Source organism: Falco cherrug, chromosome 9 (genome assembly GCF_023634085.1).
Source record: "Falco cherrug isolate bFalChe1 chromosome 9, bFalChe1.pri, whole genome shotgun sequence".
Lineage (NCBI taxonomy): Eukaryota > Metazoa > Chordata > Aves > Falconiformes > Falconidae > Falco > Falco cherrug.
Window position 1 is genome coordinate 36,262,231 of NC_073705.1, and position 23,074 is coordinate 36,285,304.

Genomic DNA, 23,074 nt, shown 5'->3' on the forward strand with positions numbered 1-23,074 from the left:
GCCCTTTTTAACTGGAAGCACAAGTACAATCATAAACACATTCACAGTATTTGTCTTGTCTATTAGCTGGACCTAAGGGGCTCATGTGACAAACTTTAGCAGAAGGAGTATCAATAACAGAGTGTGCTAAAAGATTACTTATAAATAAACCAGAACCAAACAACCCTCCCCAAACAACCAAACCATCTTTGTATTGTCATTTGTATAAATTTAGATAACCTTCAGAGTATCGGTAGCATGAAATTTAATTAATCAGGTTGACCAACAAGGGAAATAGATGTCCACATAGTAATCTTAGACACTGGAATTAATTACATCAAGTTTTAGATGATACCACAAATAAAGCTCAGGTTGTACTACTGAGATTATCAAGAACACAAACTGCAAATTTTTTGTAACATTTAATAACACACATCCCCCATAAAGCAGTGTTAGCAGCCTTTCAGGCAGCCACCCAATGAGCAAATACTTAAATGTCACACTTCAAAACATTACTAAACATGAAACACCTATCTTTTGTCAGTGGTTCCAGAAAAAAAGTTATTTTACCAGTGAAATGCAGAATGTGGTCAGTATTTCAGAATAGTGCCATTCCTAGCACTTTTTTTCTACCTGGTATGCTCCTGTGCCCTTTTCCCTCTCCCCTTCCAACACGTCCCACCTTCCAGTATCAGCTACTTCCCATTTAAGACACAACAAGAGGAACACTGCTTCTAATGCACATAAGACAATTCACAGTCTTCCTAATAGTTTCTCTATTCTTACCATGGCCTTCCTCCTCACATCACATTACCAGCTATGATTTTATATACTGTAATTTAAGCCATATAAACATTTCTTCCTATCAGCCTCAAACAGATAAGAAAAGGGTAGAGGGGAACAGTACTTTCACCTCTTTAAACATCCCCTGCAAACCATAGTTAAGAATGTCTTAGCTAGCCCTATGGTGGTATTTGTTGAAAACCATATTATTGTGATTTAAAAGCATCAAGTAATGGAATAACTGATGTCCCCTTCAAGCTATTTTTCCAATACCTCATTCTTACCATTCTTACTCTCTGTTTCTATTCTGTATTTGTCTGACTTCAGCCTCCTACCAAGGATCTTGTCATGCTCCTTTCTGTCATCTCTCTGTCAGTCCAGTCTGCCTCCAGTTTTCCAGTGTTTTATTCAGTCTTTGCGCCTGTCCAGTTCTCTTTACTAAGCTGTCATGTAAGGGTCACCTTGGAAATTTCTGTCCCAAGGACATTCAATCACCAGAACTTCCCTAAAACCAAATTCTAAGTAAAGTGACCATGCTAAAGCAAATTAACATGCATGCTTCTTCAAATAACGTTCATGAAGATACACATTAAAGACAAATCACCAGTTTCTTTCTTTTATATATACATATAAAATTTATTTTAAAAAAGCATCCCTGAAACAAACGCATAAACCAAAGATGAAAAAAAAAAAATCCACAGGAAATCTCACCTTTCAATCCTGGATGGATAAGGGTTCCAATAAAAACGGCAGTTGAATATACTGTATTTGTCCTGCTTCTCCAAGCAATAATCTTCTGTGACTTCCTTGGTTCTGGCTTTCTAGCTGGATCTTATTCTACGTATATGCAGAACGCAATGCATGATCCATAGAGCAGCTCACTTGTTTTCCTTCCTCTCCACAGTATTCAGGATATTATTTGTAGTGCAGAAGACAGGAAGGAAGCTCTGTGAAAGAGAAAGTCAGAGTAAGCCAGGGCACATGACCACAGCAACAGGGTGGTCAGCCTCACAGATCCCCATCACATTGCCAGAGTGAGAATAAAACATCAAAAGCTGGAATGATCAAACAGAGCAGTCTGAAAAAATAAAACAATCCACGAATTCAGATAATTACTGAAAAACTCTTTCAAAAACCTGAAAACCTTCAGAAAAGAGAAGCAAATACAGCAGAGAAACCAAGATCTGGTTTCAGATAAGCAATTGTACAAGGTAAGCTGATACAGAGCAGATACTCAACACAGAACTTGTTAGACTGAACGATTCCAGGGAAGCACCTTGTAAAGCGAACAATCCTTACTCTAAAGATCAAATAAATGACTTCACCCCCATCCTCCCCCAACAAAATATCTTCTCCTTCTTAGACTGGCAGTAAGCTGTTATGAAAATCCTTGTGTTTTTCTAGATAAAAAGTTCTGCTCAGTGCACTGTTCTTCAGGTGTAAAGAAAAAAACAAATCAAAAGTCAAACAAAACCTTAAAATTTTACTCCATTTATTAATTATAGCTAAAACTGTTTCTTTGCTGAACCTCAACTGATATTAAACAGCTGTCCAACAGCATACATCAGAATGCAGAAAACAGAATAGGAACATCTCTTTTATATTCTCATCAGAACAAAAGTCCAGTTTGAGTATGGTAAAGATCATTTTGTGGAGACATTTCAAAGATACTAAAGAAAACAGAAAGTGCAAGATCTGCTCTGTTTGAATATTATTCTTTTTAAATGAAGCTGGTAATAAAAATATGAAAACTAGGGGTTAAAATATCTTCAAAATATCTGAAAAATATGCATCTTGGAATAGTAATAGTTTCATCCCTGAAATACTAAGTGAAACATACTTTAATACATTTTTAATATCCAACTAATGCACAGCTGATGATTTCTACTGAGCCACAGTGCTTCTCCGACATACCACAGGCAAATGGCACAGTGGTGCACATCTGCAGTCACAGCAAACAGGTAAGTTTTAGACACACTTCAAAACCACCAGAAGCAATTACAGTGAAGTCAAGGATGAATTAATATATACCCAGTCTGCCAAGTGAAGCTAATCACATCTACACATTATATGGTCTGCAGGTGAAGAACACGTACAGAGTATGCTGAACCAATAGTTGTCACGACTTGCAATTTCTTCTATAGAAGACTATCACTTGAGTCCTATTTCCTTCCGCATCAGGACACTACACCACGAGGGGAACAGCTCAGACGATAAGCAGCAGCCCCTTCCCAGGGCACCGTAATAACAGGCTTTTCCCCACTGGGAAGCAGCAGCTGGCACAGAAGTCTCAAGCTGAGCAGCAGAGAGCTGTTGTACAAACCAGTGCAGAAGCAGAAGATGAACTGGGCCAATGAGTTTTCTCTTTCAATCACTTTTTCTTAATGAAAACAAAAAAATTATTTGCAACACACTTTTTACAAATAGGAAAAAGCCTTGGTCTAAACGGGGAGAGAAAGAAAACTGTGCAATGCTATGGCTGAAAACAAGAGGAATGCAACCTGTAAGTTTTGCTGGTAGTGTACAAGGGTAAAACAAGAGATCTCCTTTAACCACGCAGAAAGTCATGCCTAAAACAAGTATTCAGCTTCCATATTAGATTTTGATGCACAAATATGCTAAAACTGCTAAAAACTTTCAGTAGATAGTCAGGAATTAGGCCTTTAATTCTTTGTCATAGGGATGAGTTAAGATGCTTGTTTAAGGAGCTGATGTTGGGAGAATAATAATCCCCACTTGTTTGATGCAAAGACAATTGGATAACTTGAAGAACACACATTATACGTTGATCACTGTTCATGTGTTTAGAATTCTAATAACCATGAAGTTCAACAGCAGTTCACAAGGAAACTGATCTTGCTCCTAAATATATTCAGCAGTATGTGACAGAATTTTTCTAAAGCTTCACAAACAAAATTACCCACAAAAACATACATTAAGTGAGGTCTCACATTCAAGGTGTTGGAAACATCAAATTTATAGGTACTGGCACAATCTTAATTCACCTCTGATGTCCATGTTTGTTGTGAAACCACCTGGAATCACATTCCTTTGTTCCAGAAGGCTCCTGCCTTTGGCTCAGTACCAAAGGAGGAAGAACAAAGTAATAGTACATCCAGAACTTCAGAGTGTTTGAATTCCTAACTTAAAATAAAATTCTTTCATTACAGCCTTTGTACAAAATGAGCACGTACATACACAGGCATGTATCACCTCTGCATCAAATGTTTTACAGTCCTAACAGAAAGATTCCTCCCCAAATAGGCTGGCTCTCCAAGCCTCACTTTCATCAAAATTATCCACCAATATCCTTCTCTGGTTCTTGGTGCTATGAAAATGAAAAACCACCACAAATTGCACAGAACTTTTTCTCCGGACAAGTGACATTTAGCCCACTGTTCCTTCCCATCTCTGGCAATCTTCCACTCTCAAATCCGCTAACATTAATAAAAAAATCGAAGGTGAGTAAGAACTCTTAGAAATATGTTAAGGACTGGGAGAGAAAAGCAGTATTCCAAAGGAAAACACATTTTAAAAAATGAAAAAAAGATCAAGTCATTTATGATTCTTAAATTGCAGAACTACCAAACTGCCTTACTAGAACAGCCTGTAAGAAAAACAAACAAAAGTGAATTAGGAGAAAGTGACCCTCCCAGTATTTTTCCTGACACAGAGTATCTGAAAGTGTCCTTTAATCCACCAAAATTAATTAAAGCAATGAGAAACCAAATCACTTTTTCCAGGAACACTGGATTCTAGGTGTTTCCTATTTAAATCCACATGCAGCCTTACTTACCTTCTGTTTTCCAGAGAAGTATGTGTGCATGTACATGTGTGCAAGGGAGGAAAGAGAGGCTGTAATATTAAGGCATTTGTTAAAAAAAATTTCTCTTCTTTCCTGTTTTCACCCACTAGACTTTGCTACCTGATCCATCTTTTCTTCTCTGTCTGTAGGCTCAAAGTTTTTAGCTCAGCAAGGAAGCGCTCAAGAAAGTCCTTGAATATTCATCCTAGAGCAAGAAATTTGGGCAGGAGAGAAAGTAGAGCAGTCTACAAAGTGCAACGGTTCAGAAGTTTTCAGAAGAGCAATAGTTAAGGGATCAACTCAGTAAAGAGGAGAACGATGCTAGAAGCTCATCAGTCTTTCACCCATGAAAGTGGTGACATAATTGTAGCACAATCACAATTACAAAAGGGCTGGGAATCTGCTTTTCAGTTGACATAAATGAACAGCTATTTGACTGTACATCTGTCAAGTATTTGCTACCTCATTTAAATAATTGTTACTAGCAATAACTTATCAGGTCATTTCTTCAACACAGGACCTGGTTCTCTAATACAGCAATAGTCTATAAAAGACAGAAAACCTAAAAACATCTGGATATCTTGAAATCCTAGCAAAACAAATCTAAGACTGAATCAATAACCATCCGCATTACAGACTCCACAAATGCCCTGGGATGTCAGGACACTCCTGTCTCTATGGTGGGAAACACAGAATTTCTCTGTCTTACAGAAACTCTTAGAGCCACTACTCAGCTTCCCAGGGATGTAAGGAGAGGCTCATGTGAGCAACTAAATCCAGAAGATGTGGATCCTAAGAAAAACACCAAATATTGCTATACAACTAAGAAGCAAATTACAGTCTGTCAGACCCTTTCATGTTTCCATCAAATACGTATCCAGGATATCAAGGGCTTCAATTAATTAATAAGGATTGCTAAAATCTTGTAAAGTATTAGAAAAATCCAAGATGGGGTCATTCTTCATAAAAGGTAGAAAAAAAATTTAACAAAATCACAGTACTCTAGGGGGAAAAAGGTAAGAGAGTCATGCATGTGCTTAACTTAAACGCTGTAAACTGCAGACTGGTGTTCCCAAAACAAATCCAGTGAAGCTAATTGAACAGGAAAATACATGGGTTCAGGTATATTTGGACTCCAGAAAATAGAAACCAGAATGTTTCATTACATGAATATTAATTAATATCGAACATATTTAGAATAAATTTTAGTTAGCACTTACATTACAGAAGTACTACATACATTGAAAATTGTCTGAAACCAAATTATAACTCTAAAATTTAAGGATGGGAATTGCTGAGGTTTGTCAAAAAGCATGTTTCCTAACAACTGGCTAAAAGTATGAAATAAAATCAAGTCCAAACATCAAAAGTTATTTTTCTTGTATGAAGTTAACTATTTTAATGAGGAAGTTTCCTATGGGAAGACGTGCTATAATTTGAGCAATTTTTAAGTCCAAGGTTAATGAATATAAATTACAAAACACAACACTATACTGGTAGAGACAAATCATCTCATTAAGCCTCATGACGCTCCTGGATTAAGTTAGTGCAGAACTAGAACTGCACACTTCAGTATTTCAGTAATCTTTAATTGATTTATTTTCTCAGGCATTATCAACTTTAAAAAGGAATTAAAGTTTCATAATGCAAATGCATGAACCTCATTTGGGGAGAAATTCAGTGTTGTTTTCAAATCAAGAAACAACTTCATGGAGTCATTTACAGAGAACAGAACAAACAATCATTTCCTCAGAAATATAATGTTTACATGAAAAAAAACAAAGCTTGTATCTTTAAGATGGACCCATCCAGATGATTCCCAAAGGTGCCTGAAAGATACTTCAGCACATGCAAAGAAGCCAAATTTAATGATGACAACTAAACTAATTAACTTTTCAAGAAGAAAAAAGATAAAAGTAAACAGCCAAGGAGGAAGAAACATAAATAAAGTATGTGCACAACTCTGCCCAGTCACTGCATCTTCCCTGGCAGATTCTTGTTTCCTTGCAATTTCACAACCCGTCGGCTGTGAACTCTGCCCCTGCTTCTCTGCTCCTCAGGACTCTCTCACACCTTCTATGTTTGCAGACAGCTGGCTTCACTAAGTGAAAAGGAGAACTGGGGCCCCCTCCTGATGCTGAGAAGCATGCCCTGTTTCCAGCTAAGAGTCAACCCAGTCCTAGGAAGTATCCCCGAGGGTAGTGCCATTTGGGAGAGGTATGAAAGGTGGAGACGGAACAGAATTATGCTGGGAGCTCTGAAGTGGTCTTCAGTTTGTGCTTGAACACGAAGCTTTGAAGCCCAAGCACCTTAACAAACCTCATCCAAGGTTCGAAGTGCAACGTGGCTCCCTCTGTCCTCAAACCAGCGTTGGCAACGCAGGTTTGAAGATGGAACAAGGAATATAAGTGGGCACAGGATCAAAAGGAGAACCTGGGTGATGGCATCCAAATACAAACGCAGAGTAGCAGCTACACAGAAAGAAACATTTTAAAGGAGCGGAGTTTTCTAGCTCGATTCTTATAATATCTCCTGTTTGTTCTCCAATCCAAGTGTATGTTCTGTCAAGAAATCTTCCTCCCAGAATGCTGCCTGCATCTCATTACTAATACAACTGCTTCATGCCAAGTCTTCTTTCATCTTAATGTAAAAATCTTCATTTACAAAAAAAAAAAAGCCATTACAGGTGAGCCAAGTCTGCACACTTGATTTCTTAATTAACATTATCCACTTACACCAACTACAAGTTCCAGTTTCTCCCTACCATGATACAGGCTTCTACATCAATACTGCACCACAGACATTTAACTCCCCAAAGAACACAAAAAGGAATATATTTGATTAATGTTTGACTTACAATACCATTCAGTGCAACTACAGCACCAACAATAGCTATATTTTCAGTTAATACGTCTAAAATAGTTAGCTTATACTAATATATTTTGAAATAATCTAGCCAGTAATTGCCAAAATGGAAGTGATGTTGAACTGGGGGCTGCAGAAAGGGAACAGATAATGCACTGATCAGCACAGCAGCCAGCAGCAGCTGAGGCTAGGCAGATCCATTTTAACTACAAGACTAGAGCCAAGTTTGGTACCTACAGCTATAACCACAGAATTAGAGTAGTCGGGCTTGGAAGGGACCTCTGGAGCTCATCTAGTCCAGCCCCCTGCCACCTAGATCACATTGCACAGAGTCGCATCCTGGTGGGTTTTGAATGTCTCCAGAGAAGGAGACTCCACAGCCTCTCTGGGCAGCCTGTGCCAGGGCTCTGTCACCCTCAAAGCAAAGAAGTTTTTCCTCATATACAGAAGGAGCTTCCCGTGTTGCAGTTTCTGCCCGCTGCCCCTTGTCCTGTCGCTGGGCACCACTGAAAAGAGCACCCTCTTGGCACCTGCCCTTAAGATATTTGTAGACATTGACAGGTCCCCTCTCAGTCTTCTCCAGGCTGAGCAGGCCCAGCTCTCCCAGCCTTTCGTCACAAGGGAGATGCCCCGGTCCCCTCACTGCCTTTGCAGCCCTACGCTGGGCCCTCCCCAGTAGTTCCCTGTCTCTCTTGAACTGAGGAACCTGCTGGCCACTCCTCCTAATGCACCCCAGGATCCCACTGGCCACCTTGGCCACCAGGGCACACTGCTGGCTCATGGGCAGCTTGCTGTCCACTGGAGCTCCCACATCCTTCTCTGCAGAGCTGCCTCCCAGCAGACCAGCCCCAGCCCATACTGGTGCATGGGGTTGTTCCTCCACAGGTGCAGACCCTACACTTGCCTTTGCTGAACTTCATCAGGTTCCTCTCTGCCCGACTCTCCAACCTGTCCAGGTCCCGCTGAATGGCAGCGCAGCCTCCTGGTGTATCAGCCACTCCAAAATACCAGGTTTGTAACATCAGCAAAGTCACTGAGGGTAGGCTCAGGCCATTCATCCAGGTCACTGATGAGTAAGTAGACCAGGACTGGAGCTCTGGGGAGCACCGCTAGCAACAGGCCTCCAGCTGGACTTCGTGCCACTGATCATAATTCTCTGAACTCTACCATTCAGACAGTTATCAATCCACACCACTGCCTACTCAATCTAGTCCACAGTTACTTAGTTTATGTATGAGGATGTTATGGGAGACACTGTCAAAAGCCTTGCTGAGATCAAGTTAGACAATGCCAACTGCTCTCCTCTCGTCTACCCAGCCAGTCATTGCATCACAGAAGGCTACCAGGTTGGTCAGGCATGATTTCCCCTTAGTGAATTGGTTTTGACTGTTCCTGATGAGCACCTTTTAACCCACATCCTCTAAGATGACCTTTCCAGGGACGGAGATGAGGCTGACCAGCCTGTAGTTTCCTGGGTCCTCCTTCTTACCCTTTTTGAAGACTGGACTGACACTGGCTTTCCTCCAGTCCTTAGAAACCTCTCCTGTTCTCCATGACCTTTCAAAGATGATTGAGAGTGTCTTGGCAGTAACATCTGCCAACTCCCTCAGCACTCAGGGGTGCACCACACCAGGGCCAGTGGATTTGTGGGTGTCACAACTGGTTAAGTGATGATCTACCCTTTGAAGCAGAATACTGTTTACAGGCCTCATATATAGGAACAGTCTTCCTAACTTCCACACTTCTAAACATAAATCCTACTGGCAAAATTTTCATCAGGAAAATTCTGAAATTTCTGAAAGCACATGATATATTATAAAACAACATACCTGAGGTAATAGTTCAAATTCTGGCTCTAGCAGAGACTTGAAAACCATGCCTGTACTGTAAGTTTTTGTAAGTATCTGTTGAAAATCACTGTTTTCTTCACTGCACAACCAAAAGACAATCTCAGACAAAATACCAGTACTAAAAAAGCAAACTAGAAAGAAATAAAAGATAACACAATGGGTTATCAGCAAGACACTGACAAAGCTCTCTTCACATTTGCCTGACCATTTGGCTTGAAATATGGGATGCACGCAATAGGTAGGCTGTCACTTAAATTCTACCTCTTACCATTAATCTCTTCAAGTGCCACCAAGACATACAGAAAAAATACTCTGTATTGAAATATGTAATCTGTAGCAGTACTAAAAACATATTGTGTTTTGACATTGCCTTGAAGCAGGTATTAAATTAGACCACATAAATCCCATGAGTTGATGTATTTAAAAGTCTTAAAGAGATGAAAGCTTTCTACTGCCCACTTTTTTTCAGAATCTTCAATTCTGTTTCTGTTTCTTTGTGTGTGATAGAAGACATTGCAAATAAGTAAAATGTCCTATGTCTGTTTAGAGCTATCAGTCACAGACATGTCCCTCAGATTGAGCAGATAATGTCGCTATCATTTATTTTATAAACTTATCATGGTGTTCTTTAAATGTTTAATGACAGTGGGTTTGCTCTAGACTAGTAGAGTGCGATTTAAAAACAACCAATTCCAGCCAGCCTATTAAGTTATTAAATGCAGGTCCAGAAGATTCTCAAGTGGAACTGGTTTTCAATACATTCTACATCTGAATATCTACTAATATTTTAATCTAAGTCTGTTGCACATCATCTGCTCTATGTCTAAAAGTTGCAGTCGTTTCTCTGAAAACTACTGAAATGCCTATCAGGATAAGCCTTGAGATACTGATGAGGTAAGCTGAGTCATTTACCTATTTTACAGACAAACTCAAATCAAGTGCTGTGGAGCCACATCAACTTCAAAAGCAGCATAACCATCTAGCTTCTCTTCCTGCCACTCAACAGAATTCCTAACTGAGAACCATACATTAGATAACCCACAGATTTTCTGCTTCACAAATAGCAATAAATTAGTGTTTCCAGAGTACACAGAAACACAGGATGGCTTATATAAATAAATATATATATGATATTTTTGTTATGCTACCTGACCATCTGAAAAACATTGAGACAAGCACAAACCAAGTTTTCAAGAACAGCATGCATCGCACCACAAGTATATTCAGCATTTTCTCTGGTTTCCTTGTTACATGTATTGCCTGACAGATTTTGTGTTCCACATAGAACACAAAACACCAAAGATATGTCAGTTATAGTTTCTATGGAAATCTAGAAGCTGGACTCACAATTTCTATTGTATTCTACATTAATTTGAACTTTTAACATTGTCAGTATGTTTTCTACTTCTGATTTCCTTCAGAAAGAGTGTTCAACATGGAGCCAGGGAAATAAATAAATCACATTTCAAAACAAATCAAAAACCAAAATATTTTATCTCCTGAAAGCTCACATAAAGTTTTCTATAATATCTTTTCATATTCAGACTTTTCATCCAAGTTGCAATGAATCAAAATAAATGGCTTTCCTGAAGGTAACACACATGCGCATCCCCAGCATTTGCACTTTGTGCTACGTTTTAAAGTTCAAAGTTTAGCTGTCAGTGCAAGCAAGTTAAAAAAAAGAAATGAAAGATTAAGAAGTATCTTCCTACATGTATTCCAAGGAACAACAGGTACTACATAATCTCCCATTTCTCAGTGGGGTCAGTGATGGCTGGTAAACAAGAGCAAAGGCACCATAGATGCAAAGCAGGGAAAACGGAGGATGTTACGCCTCTTTACAAGGTTGTTCTCTTTAATCTGACAGTTCTTTGACTACCACACTTTTTAACCAGAGCAACAGCACAGGTGGGAGTCATTTGAAGAACTAAGCCTTACTATTAGTCTAAGTACCCAGTCTATCATATACATTTTTGACAATACTTGTGTTTATCTAGATCATGAACACTTTACAAAAAGTCAGCTGGGAGCAAAGAAACAACTAGTTTACTTCTGACATGATATTTAACTTGAATTTCACTGATAAAGCATTTCTGAAAGCAATAATAAAAATAAAGATCATTGAAATCACCCTTAATCATGGATGGAAACCTAGAGTTCCTCAATGGTTCTGATTTTACCACCACTTAGTATGTTCTATTTTGAGTCCATATTGAGCCTATTCACCAGGTTGAGAGTATCTAAAAATATATCAGTGCTAAAAATGACGATTTCTCTGTCTGCTGCACACACAGCTTTTCTGCTTACTTTTTTCAGGGAATCCTCTGCCTGGTGCCTCCACATTTCAGATTCAAAAAGAGTTTTCAAATAATTTTCCGGCATTTCTCCAGTATTAACTATGACACAGTCAATTCAGCAGAGAAATCCCAGATTCCTTATAGCTTTGAGTGGGTGAAATTGACAGTACTTTGCTAGTGCCTCTCCCTCTCCAAGCTTTTATTACAAATTATTTTTATACATACTTTTCTAAGAAAATTTTGTTTTGACAACATATCCAGTGGGCTTACAATACAGCTATTGTTGCTGGAAATGTTAGTACTTCAAATGTGAGTCTTGATGTAGTTCTCACAGGATATTGAGAAATAGCCAAGTAAATTTGCTCTTTGTATCTAAATGTCAGTTTAGGTATAAAAAAATATCATGAATAGAAGAATAATGTGCACTATGTATATAATGTGACGACTTGGATAAGAAACAAAATTAAATCTCTTTCATATGAGACTACGGTACCTAACAGTGGAGGATGTCAATGGCCCCTCTATAAATGGCAATGTATATTACAGATAAAAATAATTTTACAAGACCATTTTTATTGTAATAATGAAATTTAAAAACATGATAAAATCAAGACATATTAGAGTTTAAAATACAATAAACCAGAAGCTATTATGTCTCTACCATACTGGATGTTTTAAAGGAAGACATAATCACTAAATAAAAAATTATCTTACATTAAAAAATTGTAAGAACTGAATTCTTAGGAGCCATATGGTTTTCAGCAACTCTCCATCTGAGTCCCTCCACGAAAGTCAACAATGGCTCCATTTATAGAAACTGAAAAAATACTGGAGAAAAGTGAGGGTCTTTGCACGGATAAATAATTAGTTACAAAAAACAGGAAACAGAAGGTAATATTAAATGGTCAAAGCTTTCCCTGGGGAGTCAGCTCACCAGGGGACTCTTGCAGATGGCCAAGCTAGAAGCTGTGCTGTTCAACATACTCTTAATTAGTATGGGAAAAGAGTGACTAGGAAGGTGACATTCTGTGGATGATATTAAGGTAGTTAAGACAGTAAAGATAAGGACCACCTGTGAAGATCTGCAGATGGACCTTCCATGTTTCAGTGACTGAACAATCAAAATGATAGATGGAATGCTACAGGAGTAAATGTAGTGATGTACCATGGGAAAAATATCTTGGCTTAATACACAAAATGACTGATACTATTGAATATGCAGGAATGACAATGTGGGGCTGCAACTATTAGTTCCATGAAGAAAATCTGCTCAGACTCCTTGACAGTCAGATAAAAATAAAAATTATTAAAGAATAGAAAACAGCAGCAGGAAAAAAACCCATGTGTTCGTGTATGAAATCCACAGCGCATATTACTTCTACATAAATCTGATTCCCCCACATCAAAAAGAATTTAACAGACTTATAACAGTTTTAAAGAAGGGCAAGAAAGCCGAAACCTTTCAGTCAGGGAAGAGAGAGGACTCAGATTGAGAGCAAGATGGAAAGGGTGAAAGCCCAGCCTGGTGCTCACTGTCCCTCTGATGATCAGAGATGGAGGGGCATCAGACAACAGTACAAAAAAAACAAGAGGCAGTGGTTTGTCCTATGACTTTGCTCCAACGTACTGAGAGTTTACACGTGTCCAAGAGAAGACTCAAAAAGTTACATGGGAGAACGACCCTGTGACTGTACCTCTTGCTCCCCAGCTCCCTGGAGTGTGTGGAGGCTATGAGAATTTTCTGAGGAAGTGGTTTTTTTACATGCTTGATCTAAACTCATACTGCCATGCAAGTATCTGCTTTTCAAGTGATGAAGCCTAAAAATGATGGAAAGGCACAAAAATCCAATAGCATCCAAAACTAGCAGAGAAGACATCTCTCTATGATGACTCCACACAACCTCCCTCTTGAGCTTAAAACAGTTGTGAGGCAACTGCAGCATTCAACATGACACATGAGCATATAAACACTATGAATGTAAGAATCAAAAAAATAAAGGTCACACTCAGCCTTGCAGTTTTCTTTGGTCAGCTTCAACCATTGGAGAGACCATTAACTGGAGAACTGGTTTGTGACTCCACTGATGACTTCCGCCACCACCCAGGGTGGCAGGATCCACTCTGATGCTCTTTGGACACAGCAGCGCTCCAGACTGATGCTCTTGGACTCCCACAAGCCCGAGACCTCCTCTAGTCTCTGCCAACCACTGTATGTGGTTTCTGCTCCCAAAGCACTCCCCAACCTTGCACCAGTCTTCACCCAAATGCAGTGTAAACTCCTTTTGGGCTGGCATATCTTCTCCCCCTTTTTGACAATAAAAATACCAATGTGAACAGAGAATTAACACCTGGGCAAGAACATCTTCACCCAAGTTAGCAACAACAGGTTGGTATACACGTGTAAATACACAAGCACACAAAAAAGAATAAACACTGAGTACATGTTAAACTGAGACATTATCTGAGGATGCAGGTTCTTCCCTTTCAGGATACCTTGCTTTCAAAGGCCAGCATCTAAATTCTAGGCTTGACCAAGACTAGAGGTCCAATTAATTTGCTGAAGGTTATACAGATATCTTTGGCAGATATCAGAATCAGACTCCAGTCCTATGTAGTATTTTAATTGCAAAGTATCATCTCCACAACCAGATTTATTTTTCTTGGTTCTACTGTACTATAAATAATAAACCTTCCACTATAATGCTTGAAAGCTCATTATGTGCTCTAGTAAAGCCATTCATAATTATTAAGTCATCTGATTATGTTTGTCATTTCATATATTTGAGCACCTCAGAATTCAGAGAAGGTTTTAAAGCATTTACAAAAGGGGTAAATAATTTATTTTCACATCTGAGCAGAGTTCACTTGGGTCATTTGCTATTTCATATTTTATATTATTATATACAATCCATCACCTAAATTAGGTGATGTTACCACCTCCCATACAAATGTCTGAATGGCCATTAGTATCAGCTATAAGTAGGATTTTTATTTTGCACCAAATATTCTTGTTCAGACATGAATACCCTGTGCATACATTAATACATATACCCACAGAATGAGGATTTGTTCTCTGAATACTTGTTAAAACAAAAACACATCACAGATGCTTGCAAGTAGCCTGAGCATGACTGGTAAGAAAGTAATGTAAATCTCTGGCATACATTTGCTATGTCAATTCTGAAGCATTCAGCTCATTCTAACTATAGATTACTGACTTCCTCCAACGATCCACATTTTCACCTTCTCCTAAAAAAAAAGACTAACAAAGAAGTGCTCCAGGATGCCCAAACTTTAGCAAATCACAGACATCAATTTAATCTCACATAAATGAAGCTTCTCATTGTCCTTTTAAAATAAACAAGGAGGACACAGAGGCCTGCACATAATTGCTAAATTACAAAGAACAGATGTGAAACATTAACAAGGAAATGCACATGCTGGCAAGGAGAAAACACTATAAAACAGCACGCACTGTACCAAGCCAGATTGGCTTTTAAATGACTCATACTTAGATTACAAACAACAAGGAACAAAAATAAAATACTTCATTTGACTGGGACCAATACACTTTAGTTACTTTAAAGTAACTGCTAATTGTGTCATTGCTTTCCCTTATACTTTCCCTTTTGACATGTTGGTTGAAATGCCTTGATGGAGGGGAAATTACTACAAAACCCACACAATTCATATCCAGGCATTTACCTATCATAAATTCATTATTAGTGTGAGCATTCTCTTCAAAACATGCATTCATTTCTCTGAAAAGAAAGTACCTCTCTCGATTTCCTGTTCATCACGTTACTACACAGAGTACGCACATGCTCTATCATTTGATACCAAGTCAGACAACTTGAGCGTCAGGAACACACTGGTCACACACTTTCCACCTGGCTTACTTTATAAAAAACTTGTAATCGCCTTGTCTTCCTAGATCAGCCCATACAGTATTGATAACCAGAGAACAAACTAAATTCAAAATGTTACTGCGGAAAACATTTCAAATCAATCAAATGCTGCTGGTGACTCCCCCCTTAACAGCCCTTCTCCCACTCTGATGCTCAAACAACGACAGTGGTTTCAGCAATGCCAACTATAAAATAAGTTTGTTCCCTGTCTTATAGTATTTGCATCTAAGAACAGCTCAGAAAAAAGAAGCTCCATGCATGGAGCAGTGTGACGGGGAGAGGAAAAGGCAGAACTAAGAGCTACCTGTACTAAAACACTGACCTAGAACTGGTCCCAGCCTCGTGCTAGGAAAGTAGCTCTGGCTTTTGTCAGTATCTTGGCACCAAAGTCACATGTAAGTTAAGGTTCTGAACCTGAATCCTTAAATACTGCTCAGGACACAAAAGCATGACATCAGTGCACAGTCACATAAAAAAGGAGGGGGGGAAACAAATAAATTTAAAATAAAAAGACAAATACTGTAGGTAAAGGTGACGCAACACCCAGTGGAAGGAAGAAAAGAAATATAAGAAGGGGCTCGCATATCACAGTTTGGCCACAGGCCTGCAATCATATGTGCAAGTAGGCAATACAGCTCCAGCTTGGGACTGCTGCTAAGGCTGACTCAAAGCTTCTGTAAGAATTACTCCAAAAAAGGGAGTATTTTGGTGCAAACAACACACTGCACCTTACACTTTGGACCCAAGTAATACTGTGGTAAGGGAAAGTGCCTCAATGGTCCCCTGACTTGGGTTGCAAGAAATGAAAAATAATTTTACCTCTGTGTGATCAATTTATCAGCAAGGTTCATTGCTGAGCACATACTAGTTTGACTTTAATCCAGTTGCTTCACATTAACAAAGGAACGTACATGGTACGGTCAAGATTACTGCCTATCTTTCTTCATTACACCAGTGAGGAAATATGTTTCCACCTGGTATTTCTCTATCACAAGTACTTTAACGTGCCAGTATTTTCTGTTGTTCAAACTACGTAAACATTAACACCTTAAGTATTTGGTATACTAAATCCAAAACACAGCATTGCACCAACTACTAAGAAAAAAAATAACTCTATCTCAGCCAAAAGGACACAAACAAGATCTACACACTCGGTTTAAAGATAATCATAACAAACATGGAGTACGTCAGGAAATTTCTACTACTCCAAATACTGACAAAAGGATCAAATTTTGGTTTTTTCTTTCATATTTCTCAGAGATAACTGTATGCATGGTTAAAGCAGTAGTATCACATAATCAGTAAAGTACTTCACAGTCAGAAGTTGCATTAAAACATGGGTATGTTTTTTTTTTCTTTAAACAAAACTGGCAATTCATTTTTTTCTAGCTACAAATTAAGCATCCTCAATTCATTTCTGTGTCTCTTTCCTGCACCAAGTTTATTTTGACAATGTTGAAACCCAAAGTAGATTCTCCAGCCTAGGAATGATCTTCACACTACCTCATATGGAAATGACACCACTTGAGTCTAGGCTGATATTGCCCTGTATTTATTATTACACATATCTGTGTAATTCTTTTTTTAAGATCATTAGAGAAAATAAAGACAAATTTTAACTGGTTGTATCCTTTAGCCTTATTATGCAAAATGTATCAGTCTATTAACACATTATGTTTTGTAGTCTTTGTGAAGAAAAGTGTTGAAGCAGCTAATCTCGCAGCAAACAGCTGACAGCTGGAATAATAGTCTTTTCACAAACCTGAGGAAGCAGCAAACAGAAGAGACAGGTTTCAGAAGGTGAGCAAAAGAAAAGACCATCTGGAAACAAAAGCTGAAAAGTAAAGGAACTGTTTTGTTTAATAGTTTAATCACATGTATACTGAGGAATAGCCACCATCTCTGAGACAGCCCAGTTACTACACTTGTGAGAACCTCCACTGACTTAGATTGCAGAAATGCATACTTAATCTTCCCAATACAAATATTTATATTTATAATCCAATTCTAACAGAGTTGTTAACATTCATTAATCATATTCAAATAACTAAGAAATTTTGAAGTAAAATTGCAAGAAAGTGTACAAGAAAGCAGCCTCACACCTGTGGTGAATTTTAAAGCTCAATTTTAATTCCAAGATTTATTTTTATTATTATTCAAGGTTAAGGGAGCCTGAGCACTTCACAATTTAGTGCTTCTGCATCTACTTTCACATGTAACCTGAAGACAAATTAAGAGGATCATGGTAGCACCTGTTTTATTCAAGGCAGATTTCCACTATTAGCAGAAATGCACTGTGGCATTATAAATAACTCTTCATAGTAAGATGGCAGATTTCCAAAAATCACATTTAATCTTTCCCATCCACCTGACAGAAAAAAAAAAAATAAATCACTACTGGAACAATAGTAACAGAACATTCTACCTGTACAAAAAGAAGAATCAATGAATAAAGACTGGTGAGCAATGGAAAACAGTAAAAAAACCCACACATCCAAACAAACAAAAAATAATTTTTTAAGCGCTCTAGTAACAAAAAGTTTTCTACAAAAATGTCTACATGGCAATACTCTGAAGGGATCAGAGTATTTATTTTCCTATGGAAGTGGAACAAATATTTACAGTCATTGGGATTCTTGAGCACATTGTAATCATTATGCATCAAGAAAAGCAAAACAAGACAGGAACAAGTAGGTACTGTGTTCATCAGGGTCATGCACACAACCTCCATGCAATTCTTTCATAATGCATAAGAAATGTAGTGGGTGAGACAGGAATAATAAATAAATATGCCTTTTTATTATTAGACATCTGGATGAATTACAAAGTCACTTATGAAATTACCCAGGGTGAGCCCCAGTGGTCTCATATGAGTACTCACGAGGTAAAAAATAGATGCAAACTTGGTTTTGTTGGAACATGCTGTAATGTTTGAAAGAGTCTAACAAACCACCTGACAGAGCAACATCTGCGTGATCTACCTGAAAAGTATCCACAATCAGGGTCATACACCTTCAGGCAGACTAGAAATCAGCGCAAAGAACTGGACAATCAAACTGACTCAGTTCTGTTAAGTTTGTGGACAAAAAGATCCTGTTGTGTCCATTTCATCCATTTTTTCCTGCTCTAAAGCCTATAGTGGTTTCAAGAGGAGATGAATAATTTCACTGATAATGTGAACTTTAAGAGAAATAACTGATAATCCCATACACAGCTAGAGGAGCACATTGTACAGAACCTTCACCCTAGTAACACATTTAACATCAGAGAATTAAAGGAGACCAGCCTCCAGAAGCATTATTCTGCCAACCAACAATACCCAACTCACTGAACACATAGCTTAAGCCAGAAACCTGACTTTGTTTCTAGGATACTATTGCCAGAGAGGTAGGGAGTGTCTGGTGCACCTCTGGCAAAGCCAAACGGCACAGGTGATGGAAAATACTGTTTCAGACATTAAGAAAAGAACCATCTTATCCCTTTCAGATGTTTTCAAAGCAATGATGGGCAAGGCCTTCGAGACAGGAAGGAGGGACATACATTTATCAGCCCATAGTCAAGTCTCTCTAGGAAAGAAAATCCTGTATCCTTCCCAGTGAACCAGCTAGGAGGCCCAAGATAAAAATGTTTCTGCAACCGTTCCTCCTTCAATGCCACTACAGAAGCTACTGCTAAATATGTACCTGCAGCCCTCCCTGGACACACTGCTGGGTTTCAAACAATGTCTGTGAAGTGGTTATTCCCCACTACATCGCTACAATGGAGCTTTTCCTAACATTGCTTGACGATAGGCTACTTGGCTTCATTTCTGAAGCCACAGAAAGCACTTGGCTGAAGAACCATCTTAAACTGTGTCAAGTCTAAATGACCTGGCTTCCGTACACAACAGTACAACTAAATTACAACAGCTCTAAAATTAATTTTTGCATGCAATTATTAATAGCAAGCAATACTGACTGTTACCAATTGTAGCCTGTGGGTAAAATTTCTTTAGGGCAGAAACTCCAGACATTACTGAAAAATCTGAAACACTGCACAAAGCTTGAAAACTGACCTTGCATCTCTTTCTGCAAACAGACTAAAAGGAATTATCAAGGACTACGCTGGTGAGAAACAACAGGTTGCGACATACACCACAGGATACCAGATAGTAACAACAGAAGAAAAAGAAATCTGATGTTTGCTTTCAATACTTGAAGATTGCTGAGTCCGTGAAGAGAAAAAGTGCTGAGAATTTTAGCACTGGGTTTGTTCACAGTGGAACTTGTCATTAAAATAAATGAGAACCCAGAATAGATAAGTCTGTGCAGAAGCCAACAGAGCCATCACCTAAACATTGTTCTTCAACAACACACTCCAGGAAAGCAAAGCTATGGACATTAAAGGAAAAAAAAAAAAAAAAGTCACCATAGGCTTTTGACTTTTATCAAGACTGGGAGCATGCAATACAAGAGCACAGAGCAACATCATCTAAATTTGCTGTAAAACTACCCTATTGTTAAAATCAGAAAAAAAAAATAATCCATTATTTACTATAGAAAGGTATGACCATAAGTGCCTTAAGTGATACCTTTAAATATTTAAAAAGAAAATTAGAGACTGCTCCAGAAGCAGACCTTTTATCTGCTACATCCAGTTCTGAAAGTCCTTCTGGCTGAAAATTACTACAAAAATGATACAGCATGTTTTTTTGGTCACTTATTACAAGAAAATAACTTCAATTTTCAGTTATGCTAAACCAATTTTCCCCATCATTGTTGCAACATCCATAGATTCAGTGAACAGAAATTTTAAGCAGCATTCATTCAGCATAGAAAGCAAATTCATCCAATAAAACCAGATATTTAATGATTAAAATTGTGCAGTATTAATTCCTCTGTGCAAAGGTGTGGAAGACTTTTGTTAGTGAAAATGGCTAAACCCGAACAACCAGCAATCAAAATTTTGTGGACAAACAGATGTCTAACAGATCATAAAAATCAGAGACGTACTTTATTACCATTGAAACCATGAATGCTTGAAAAGACATGATGCCTTCACAAGACAAGACCCTTCAAAATGCACTTAGGGAGTGCCTGTTTAGATAATGCTGGAGATTAAAAGCCCATCTCCCTCACTGCAATCAAAAAATCCCATGGCTTGGGACACAGGGAAGCAGTTAGGAAGAAGCAGAACATTATCTCCTGGAGGTAATTATTGTGGGTACAGCCACAGAGGCAGTAAAGGCTTCCATGATTGCACTTTTATGACCTGTGAAGTTGGAATTAACTTGATGTCCTATGGAAACATTTATATGAACCTCCCTGTTTAACACAGCAGTTAAAATACAGAACTTGGGCTGTCCTAAAGAATAAATTACACTTGGTAACTTTGCGTTTGCAATCCATAAGATCAGGCACAGATTTTTGAGCCTGTTTCTTCTGCAGTGAGAAAAAGTTCTTGCAGCTGCAAATCAAGGGATAGAGAGTGAACTGAAATCCAGTGCTAAGTTAATTAAGCTTGAGATCCACAGCCAGAGGAAAAAAGATAGCATGAAATAAGGTATTTAATGTTTGTAGTAATGAGCAAAGATAACTAGCAATTTACCAATGAGAGAGTAACGGGATGTAAGCCACCAGTTTAGACCAGTGGTTCTGATGCAGCAGTACTGCAGGACCAAAAAAAGCAACTCAACTTCCCTCAAATATTTACTGAAGAAAGAGTATCAACCATGAAGTTGTCAAACTGATTCCCAGTCAAGTACTTCTGGCTACAGAAATCACTCTGTTAAATCTGACTCTCCTTGTCCGCAGGCTTCTTTCCATACATGGGTCATGGACATAAAGGACATTTTGAACCATGCAGAATGGGAGATTTCCCCTCTCCCTGTGAACAACTCAATCAGACACCACAGCACTTGCTATAAGGACTCTTCCTTTGCTCCCCCGCCAGTTCAGGGATAGTAAAAATGAGCCAAAGTCTTTCCTTTTCCCTCTCTCTCTGAAGCCTTGAGGACATTATCAAGTGGAAATAAATCAGGAGACAAAAAGGTTAAGGGATAATTTCTTCAAATAAGGACAGTTACAGAAAATGAAAACACCTTTCAAAGAGCTAACCAGGTACAGTTCTCTGTTCAGAAGCCCAGGCATTTCTGTGCTTAAGTATAGTGTACCTCTGGCCTGATACTCTGCTTGCTGAAAAGGGGGACTGATTTCCCTTTTCTAAACAGATCATACTGAAGAAAACCACATTAAACCTGTGTCTGCAACCCAACATTACCTGGAATGTGTAGCCTAATAAATTATGATTTTGCCATTACTGGCAGACATCAGATACTTACCATCACCCTAACAGTGCAAGATTTCAGGACTTGCCAAAATAAGGGAGTGACATTCACACTGAGAAGAACATTTTTCACTCTTACACATGCAGCTGGTTCAGTATGGTATTTGACAATAAGTTACTAATACTAAACCAGCTGCATGTGTAAGAGTGAAAACAGTTAAGGATTTAAAGTTAAAATCAGCTGGGACTCTTAACAGCATCATCCTTTCTTTATCCAGATGCCTTTTCTCATAAAACTCAGTAAACCAATTTTCAAAATTTCTACTTTTCTATCAGTTCTGATTGGAACTGTTCAACGTATTCAAAACCTGTTAGAGCAGGGGAGAAAAATGAAAACAGATGAGAGCACACAAAAGGCTGTATGATCACATAAATCTTATTTCCACAGATGAATTAAACTAGGAATGCATGAGGGAAAAAAAACCAGGATGACCACAGGGGAAAGAAATTGGGCAGAAACCATCTTATTACATCAGTTTTGTTATGAATCGAGCAAGCACAAATCCTGCTGAAGCCCAAGACATATGCTTTATACTTACCTGAAACTGAGTCTATACATTTTAAAGAATATATTTGACTGCTGTGTTTTGCCACTCAAGAAATTACCTTTTTCTGGGTTTGGATCCTAATGAACCTACATTAACAACTGTCAAGTTACATCAGTTCTATAGGAAATATATACCAGAAGTTTGGCAGAAGTAGATCACATGTTTATGACTCAGCAATCAAAATGCTAAACTGAAGACTTTTCTGAAGTTTTATTGTCCAAATTTTCATATCTAATAACCTACAGCACTGAGGATTCAAGAGAAAATTGCAAAGTAAAATAATTGCATGACTTAGTATAATCCAAAGCACATCAGTACAGCAACAATGAGCAGCAGTCAGACTTTACATTTCCAGCCAAAACACACCATCTCCTTTTTCAGCTCCCAAATGGAAGACAAGCTTCTTTTTCAAAGGAGAAAAAAAAAAAAAAAAAAAAATTATTGGTGCCACACACAAGGTGATGGTTCATCTTCACTCTGCTACAGTTTTCCAACACGCTGAAGCCAAAAAGGACTGTCCAATGAATCTAGAAGTGAGACTTCACATCAAAATATTCCCTGAATTGTGGGCTACATGCAAGATATGTATAACAAAGATATATATTTAGAGAATCCAAATCATGGCTGGACAATAGTGGGCTATATAGGAAGCAGCCACAGACTACTGGGTGTCAGAGAAGCTTTTACCTTAAAGAAATTCATGAAGTCACCTTAT

At 38.3% G+C, this 23,074-nt stretch overlaps 1 long non-coding RNA gene across 5 annotated transcripts in view; it reads right to left on the minus strand.

The window, feature by feature from the left end:
- Positions 1–23,074, minus strand: part of LOC129736893 (uncharacterized) — a 344,917-nt gene that overhangs the window by 215,641 nt on the left and 106,202 nt on the right. For all 5 annotated transcript variants that reach the window (XR_008734049.1, XR_008734046.1, XR_008734047.1 and 2 more), the window contains one exon: positions 1,474–1,709. This is a non-coding gene — a long non-coding RNA (uncharacterized LOC129736893). The remainder of the gene's footprint in view (positions 1–1,473; positions 1,710–23,074) is intronic.